General features: G+C 49.6%; 1 protein-coding gene and 1 long non-coding RNA gene across 4 annotated transcripts in view; one reads left to right on the plus strand and one right to left on the minus strand.

Annotated features, from left to right (window-relative positions):
- Window positions 1–974, minus strand: part of SHPRH (SNF2 histone linker PHD RING helicase) — a 58,224-nt gene extending 57,250 nt beyond the window's left edge. For 2 of the 3 annotated variants that reach the window (XM_033011636.2, XM_042795859.1), the window contains exon 1: window positions 769–974. The gene's annotated coding sequence lies outside the window, so the exon portion shown is untranslated. Of the gene's footprint in view, window positions 1–27; window positions 146–768 lie in introns of all 3 variants that reach the window. The other variant, XM_042795858.1, reaches the window with a different exon arrangement.
- A 270-nt stretch (window positions 975–1,244) lies between these two features.
- Window positions 1,245–1,801, plus strand: LOC116965929. The gene is made up of 2 exons (XR_004409816.2): window positions 1,245–1,326; window positions 1,526–1,801. It is a non-coding gene; the product is annotated as an uncharacterized LOC116965929 (long non-coding RNA).
- Window positions 1,802–8,375: the final 6,574 nt, after the last annotated feature.

Here is an 8,375-nt window from a genome sequence, read left to right on the forward strand (position 1 = left end):
AAACCAAAGAAAGGATTCCTGCATCACCAGGTCTGCATCTGCACACCAGCTTCAGCACCGCACTCTGATGCATAAACTAGGGCGAACTGCTCTGAGTAAAACTCCGACGGCCAGGAGACGACGGCGTCTACGTGAAGCACCGAGCCTGCGAACAGAAGCACCTGAAGCAGCCGGGGCCGGTCTGGAGAGGTGACACGGCGCCGGGGCCCGCGTTCCCTGCCCAGCCGCCACACCGGCAGCCCGCGGGCCTGAACCCCCCTCCCCCCCCCCCCCCCGGTGCCACTGCCGACCCCTCCCGCCCCCCTGCCCGGGCTTCGGCAGGTCTCGTCGTCCCTATCGAGGAAAGTTAACTTGAAACTCGGAAAAGCGGCGCCCGCAGCGGGTGAGCATTCTCCTCGGCGACGCCAACTCCACCTCCCGCCACCGGAGAGGTCAAGGAGGCTGCGGTCTGCCTGTCCCCCGCCGCAACCCGCACACATACCACCCCCCCCCCCTCCTCCCCCCTCCGTTACCGCACAGCCGGGCCGGCGCACCCGCCGCTCCCCGGGGCACCCGCCCAGGCCGCCAGCCCCGCCGCCGGCCGCGGCAAGGCCGCCCCGCCGCGCTACGGCCAGCGGGTCGCCAGGCGCGCAGGGCGAGCGGGCGGGCGGGCAGACCAGCCGACCACCGCCCGCCCGAGCCCGGGGGGGCGGCCGCCCCGCCGCAGCCCGCCCCCGGAGCCGCAGGGGCGAGGGGAGGGGGGAGCAGAGCCAACCGCCACCGACGTACCGAAAGGGGAACGCCGGCCGCGCGTCCTTCCCCGCTGGGGGCAGGCCCCTCCGCGCGGCGGCGGCAACGGCGGGCGTGGGGGGGACAGGGCAGGGGAGAGCGGGCGGCAGCGGGGCGGGTAACGGAGGAGCTCGCGACCCCGGGGCGGCTGGCGAAATCGGAAGGACCCCCCCCACGGGCACCGGAGAGGTAGGCGGGCACCGAGATGCGCGCGCACCCACCCGGACCCGGCCGGCGACCAATGGGACCGGAGGAAGGTGACAGTTGTCCCCGCCCCGCCGCGCCGGCGGAAAAAGCAACGGGAGGGCGAGGAGCGGCGCAGGCGCAAACAGCGCCCGCCGGGCAAAGGGGCGGGGAAAGCGCCGTTCGCCCTCAGTGGGGCGTGGCTGGGGGCGGGTCAAGGACGAGGCTGGAGCGTCATTGGCGGCGGGCGCAGGGGTTGGTGGGTCTGTGTGTCCGTCCGCCCGTCCGAGGCAAAGCCGGCTGGCCCCGTGAGGCGGGCGTGGGGGGGGGGTGATTTGGGTTACGCTTATGAGGAGCGAAGTTGAAGTGTATTGGGTAGGTTAAAGCCCCGCAAGGGGTTTGTGAGGGAGTTCGGGTGCCTATAGCGGGCGTTTGTGTAAAGGGTGGTGGAGGAAGGTCCAAAAGGGGGGGCGGGGGAAACTAATGAAAACTTTTTGGTTCGGGTGACTTCGAGCACAAGTACTTGCACGGGCAGTGCTTGCGCCACTGCTTTAAAAAGTCTTACTGGGTTTAGAAACTGTTGCGGAGCGGAGGAGATGTTTCCGGGGCCAGTCACACGCGGGAAAAGGTGACGGCGAGCAGTGGTTTCTCAAAGCAGTGGTGACGGTGGAGAGCCTGACGCAATCCATGAGGTGAAACACTGCGGAGAGAGGAGAGGCACACAAAGGTCCGTGAAGTCGTGTGACGAGAGTGATTGAAATGGGGGCTTTCTGGGCAATTTGCACTGCAAAATAAAGGCGAAATCCATCCGATGAATTTTTGACAACAAATAGAACTTTAGTAAAAACTATGAAAACGTTTATCTTCTTGTGAAATACACAAATCCACGCTTGGGGACTTCAGACAGCTGTAAATACACAAATTGGAAGGCCATTTACAGTAAGAAGGGTTTTGGTTTTGTTTACTTCTTTCAGCAATCATTTCAACCATTTGATAGTATTAGGCTTTACAGATGAATTAATTACTTGTCCGTGTGTCTGATTTTCCACCATTTTCAGCCCTTTTGTAAGGGCAAGGCCCCTGTGGGTTCAGTGGAGTTGCTCCAAACTGTGGTGTGCAGTAGCAAAGGGAGCCTTCTGAGCGTTGGCCCGTACCCTGTGATGGTTTGGCTGTTTTAATTTACAATGTTCCATTTGCTACATGAGCATTTGGCATTCCTGTATTAAAATTCACTTAATCATCTTTCAGTCTTGCAGTAATTTACTGCAGAACAGAGGCAAAAGGGAAGACAATCTAATGTATGTTAGTAACTGGAATAATAGCAACCAAGGGGATGAAGAATGAGCAAACCTGTTTTATGGGGAGGTTCCTGGGCCTGCAGCTCGGTGGGGCCCGTGGCTGGGCAGGGCTGTGGGGAGCTGGAGACCGGCCTTGCTGTGGTGTCGCTGGGGTAGGGGCTGACGGCCCCGGGGGCTGACGTGGGGTGCTGGGCCGGGGGGGAGCCCCGGGGGGCCAGGCAGGGACAGCCAGGCCTGGGGGTGCTAATGCTGGTGAGTATTTGCTGGTGCTGCAAGCAGAGCTTTACTGCGAGCAAATTTTCTGGCAACTGTATTGTTGGGGAGGTGGCAGAAGAGCTGCTTTGCTCAAAGTAGGGAGAAGGTCCTGTTAGGGCAAAAAGCTTAAGGCTGGGCCTGGATCACCCCAGGGGCAGCTCACCACAGGTCCCCATGCTGTGATCCCGGCCCCGCTGGTCAACGCCTCGGTGCACCGTGTCCTGGCACAGCCGGTCTGTGCCTTACAGCCTGCACTGCCAAGCTGGTGGCTTACGGTTGCCTTGGGAAGCTTTCTGTCTTCCTTTTAACAAGAAGGACTTGTTAAAAGATCCTTCTCTTTTTTTTTTTTTTTTTTTAATGGAGGCCTTTTATTTCTGGATGTGCCTTTTGGGATTTAGCTGTTGACTCAATCAGTAAAATAGCGAGCAGCTGAAGTTACGTGCTTCTCTAGGAATTTATGAAACTACCATGTTTCACTCCCACCTCCTGGCATGCAGCCATATGCCTGGATAGGCAGCTCCCTTTAAAGGGATGACACCCAGGTTCAAGCTGTGAGATGTGAGCATCAGATTTTCCCATCCTGAACTGTCTCTTAATGACAGGAGTCAGGGCAGCCAGGGGACAACAACTCCCATCATGTTTACTGAGGTGAGGGGGTCACAAAAGTGATACGCTGTCAGTCTGGGGCAGTGTGTATTCCCCCCACGTGGGACCTCAAGTGTGGGACTCCTCATGCAAGTGTCCTGCACCTGCTGTTGACAACCTGATGCTGTGAGAAAGTCCCACTAGTGACTGCTGTTCATCCTCCTCTACTTTATGAAGTCTGGGCTCTACCAGCAATGGGAAACAGGAAAGAAAAGGGAAGTCTGCCAGGTGGAACAATCCCCTTTGCCTGCAGTCCCTAACCAAGTGTACTGGGGAATACAGGGAGTGTAGACTTCACCTAGTCCATCACAGATCGCTTGCCTTTTTATTTTGGGTTTGGATGGCTCCAAAGACAGGCCTCTGGTCTTAAGTTTCCCTAGGAGTACTAGCACCCATGTCAATGCATCGCATGACTGTCCAGTTATTGTGATGAGATACTCTAGAGGTGTGTCAGGCCTGTGGCCTTACAAAGGGTATGGAGGAGTCATCACAGACATGAATGAAACAGGGAGAAACAGAAAAGGTTTCCGAATACTTGTCATGCTGAAGGTCCGTCCTGCTTAAATGCAGATAGGGCACAGCTCCTTCCAAAAGGCCTTAGATACAATATAGGCTGTGCCACTTGCCCAGGAACTAGCCTGTATCCACTGGCATGCCTGATAGAGGCTACACAGGTGTGGCCTAAAGGGCTTCCTATAAGGATCCATAATTGCTGCCAAATCTGATCCTAAGGTTAGAAACAGCTTTATTAATGTCCTGGGATCTACAACTAGCAATAAAGCTAGCAAGGAACATAGTGGTATCCTACCTCATTATAAATCTGTAAATCCTGCTTAAATGTGACTGATCTACCCTGACAACTCGTATCTGTCCTGTTCGGAATTGTGAGCCCCTCAAAAGCTCTGTGTGAGAGTGAGAGTGAATGTTCTGAATTTCTGAAGGAGCGCTAAACTTTCCAGAGAATTTTTCCCGATCTCCTTCAAACTGAAAACCATATTACAGATGTCATGTTCTAGCAGTAACTATCTTACCTAGCCCTTACCCTAGCTTCCCCAGCAACTGGTGACCATCCAAACATTACCCCTTTCCCACTTAAAGCCCAAAGAACACTTCTTTGACTCAGACTTCTCCAACACAAATATACGGCAACACAAAAAAGAACAGACAAAAGTGACTGAACCAAAACATTGCATCACATATTCTCCTGTGGGAAAAGAATGAAAGAAAAGCCCATGGCAAATGATAGTCAAATCAGTCACCCATTATGAGAAACCACTCCAATAGCATACACTTCAAGAATCCATATAGAAACAGCAGACAACAATCCATGTTTCAGCAAGCTCTGTTCACAGGCTAAGGCTGTGAATCTCTTAGTAAGTCCTTGTATTTCAGTTAACTTTCATATTTCTATATTCTGCATGTCTTCTATTTAATGATTTCCTTTCCAGGGTTGGGATTTCTACTTTCTTTGGTAGTGATGGTGGGTTTTTAAGACTTCTAATGTAAAGCACTTGTGAAAATGAACTTTATTTTCTCATCTGGATGTCATAAAAATTAATAAGCAAGAAAGGAACCTTTCTGCTTTCCAGAGAGGGGAAAATACAGTGGCACCAGGAGGGTGCCTGTTCTGCATAATGATTTCTGTCTGAGCCTCTCTTTTCTCTCACCCCCATTCTGTAGAAAATATCTTCTTTCATTCTCAGGATAAACGAGCTGTATTTTGAAATAAGGGTCAACAGCAGGTGGAAGAATGCCCATTTCTATTCAGCAGCTAATGACTAAGAATCCTAGTGATTAGTACCTAGTAATTTCCCTCCCGTTCTAAAGAACTTAAATGCATGAAAGAAGATAATTACCATTTAATTTAACGAAATAGAAGCGAACAGTATAAATAGAAGAGAATATGACATAAAATGAGACCATGTGGTTTTTTTGACCACACTTGAGAACATAGCCTCCCTTGCCTATGGATAGAAATTCCCCTTTGCTCTCGGTAGCAACTCTTAAATCCCTGAAGGAGCAAGCAAATAAAAGCAGGATATATGCTACTTTGCAAAGGGTTTCTTTTTGAGGGAGGGAGGATGGAGAAAACAGCATGTTAATCAGCATACTTTAGAATCCTTTCCACCAATATTTTAGTTGGAAAGGCAAGTATAATTTTTCTAAAGAAAATGAAAATTGTATTTGTCTCTAGATTGATTCTGGTGTCAAGAAATATGAACGGTTGCAGCAAAAGAATAAAACTGAAGACAGATTGATTATATTCCCTGCACCACAATGATTGGACCTTATGCTGTGTCCTGGGTTGAGTGAGTGGTGGAGTTTTTTTGGTGGCAGGGGAGGGGGCTATCGGGGCGGCCCCCTGTGAGAAGCTTCTTGAAGCTCCCCCAGCTCCTCGTCAGCTCCACTTCTGTTTGGGAAATTGAGCCAATCAGCTGCGCCTCTGCGATAACGTATTTAAGAAGGGACATGGTGACGGGCAGTGGGACTTGTGAGGAGGAGTTGCTGCAGCTGCGTGAACACCAAGGTCAGTGGAGGAACGGAGGAAGAAAGGAGGGGGGAGGTGTGCCGGAGCAGAGACCCCCCTGTATCCCGTGGTGAGACGGCAGGGCGGCCCCCCCCGCCACCCATGAAGATCTATGGTGGAGCAGACACTGATTTATGGCCTGTTGCTCCTGCTCGGAATAATCAAGGTGCTGTGCCCGAAGAAGGCCGGGGTCTCATGGGAAAAGGCAGCCCCGCTGCTGTAATTCAGTGCTGGGAGGATTGCAGCATGCGGGGGAGTCCCACGCCGGAGCAGCTCGGGAAGGGCTGCAGCCGTGGGAGGGAATCCAGTCGGAGGAAGTTAGTGACCCATGACGGAGCAGTGTGGGGAACGCTGCGGCCCATAGGAGGAATTCAAGTCAGAGAAAGTTTGTGGAGGACTGTCTCCTGTGAAAGGGGGACCACAATGGAGCAGGGGGGAACATGTTTCGGACACTCCCCTCACCGAAGATGAAGGAAGTGGCAGCGCTGACTGCACCCCCCATTCCCTGCCCCTGCGCCACTGGGGGAGGAGGTAGAGATATCGGGAGCAGAGCTGAGCCCGGGAAGAAGGGAGGGGTGGGGGGAAGGTGTTCTCAAGATGTGGCAATGCTTCTCACTGTCCTACTCTGTTATGTGTTGTTAGTGTCTGTAATAAATGTATGTTCTTTTTTTCTTCCCCTAACGAGTCTGCCTTTTGCTCGTGATCATAAAAGGGGGATTTTTCCCCATCCCAGTCCTATCTTGAACCCCAAGCCTGGCTCTCTGTCCCTTCTCATTGCCGGAGGGGAAGGGAGAGAGAGGTGCTACATTGTGGTTGGCTGCCAATCAGGCCCAAACCACAACATGCTGAAAAGCTAACTGAGCATCTGTGTGCCTCAGCAAACTATGTAGAAAACCACTCACTGTGTTACTCAGTTAACTAGTAGGAAAAATCTTCTGAGTTCTGTAAATAAAAATCACCATCTGATAGAAATTAAAAGATAGACCCTAGAGGACGCATAATATGGCTCTGGCCTATTCCAGATTAATATACTTATAGTCAGCATTCTGTGCCCTGGTAGGAAATTACGTTCAAAGGTTCATCTCTATCCAACTTCCTTAGTGTTTGGTGATTTAAAATAATTTAGCTATCATAGTGGGACTTTTAATCTGTTATCATATAATTGCTGCCATCCACAGTGCATAATTCTGCTTCAGACAAAAGAGTAGAAGATTTAAATATTTTTCAGAGAGCTACAAAGTGCAGAATATTTTTGTGTGCCAAAAGCAATCATGTAAGCCAGTAGGCTAACTCCCCGGCACACGGGGAACAGTACCATGGAGCCACGGGATGGCAAGCCTCTCTTTTTTCACTTCTTCAAGGCTTCAGTTCTGTTGCTTCAAAATAGCAAAGTTCAGTATATCACTCGTGCCCTTCTGCCTCTTAACGCAGCATCTCCTGGAGGAATCTATCTGCACCCCACTCTTCAGGCCATCTGTCTCAGCTCACGTGCATGCACAATTCTTATACACCCTTGTCCATCTGCCACTCAGCTGAGCTACGTGCTGGTTTTGTGAAAACCAGGTGATACACCTGACCTCAGGACTGCCAATAGCAGCTGATCAGTCACTGGTGGGATTTAAGCCCATCTCCCTTTTTCCAAAAGAAAAGGACAGTTAAAAAGACTATCTAAATATAGCACAGAAAAAAAATAACCATGTCATTGCATCTAGGACATCGTCTAGAGTTACTATGTAGGATTTGGGATCCAGTTCTTGGAGTTATTTAATAAAATCAGGTGTTTTCATTGCTTTAATATTGCTTTTACGAGTTGTTTTTTTTTTTAAAAAAAAAAAACAGCAAAAATGTGTAAAGGAGAAATTCCTGAGAACAAACAAGCTCTCTAATAAACCTGGAATTAACTAAATAAAATGTTTATTATAAAATCAATAAAAGGTTTTGGAAATTTAGGCTCAAAATATGGATGTTTATAACATAATATGCGGCACGGGTTTGGAGGAGAGCTGAAGGGCAGTCACGACAGAGAGATATTTCAGCCATTATTAGACATACCTTTCTTGGTGGTGAAAAATCTGTTTTCGCACTCTGTTAAGAGAAGATTTAAATTCATATCCGACTCTGATATAAAAATTAAGCCAATCAAAACTTTTTCATGCACAATCTTATATGTAGTTTGCACTATGGATAAAAAGGCAATTTGAATTGAAATTGAAACAAAAATGTGCAGTCTTCTGGGACAATTTTCTTTTGGCCACTTCCCTCATGAGATGAGAAGCAGTCTTTGTATTTTCTGTCAAAGAAAATACGAAGTCCATCAGGGATGTTATTTCTTCAATTTATAAAATCAGAAGTACAGACAGATCTGCAGTACTCAAGCCACAAACCAATGTATTTATTTAATGCAGATGAAAATCTTCTTCCAGAGATGTTTTCTTCCAAAGATGTTTTCTTCAAGTTTAACAAGGTTTGATGATAAAATTAGTTCATAAAGATGGATGTAGCTTCATGGCAGAAGATTAATAATCATTCTCTTTGGAGGCGTGTTATATTTAATTATCTGTCCAAAATTCACCTATGAGCCTACCTGGATTATTACACTGACTCAGAAGAAGCACCTGGTTTCACACGGGGGTAGGATGTGTGCTCTGTACCGCCCAGCATTTGTTGTGATGCTGAGCCAAGGGAGCAGGCAGTGCTGA

This window comes from Tyto alba, unplaced genomic scaffold (assembly GCF_018691265.1).
Source record: "Tyto alba isolate M040663 unplaced genomic scaffold, T.alba_DEE_v4.0 Super-Scaffold_22, whole genome shotgun sequence".
Classification (NCBI taxonomy): domain Eukaryota; kingdom Metazoa; phylum Chordata; class Aves; order Strigiformes; family Tytonidae; genus Tyto; species Tyto alba.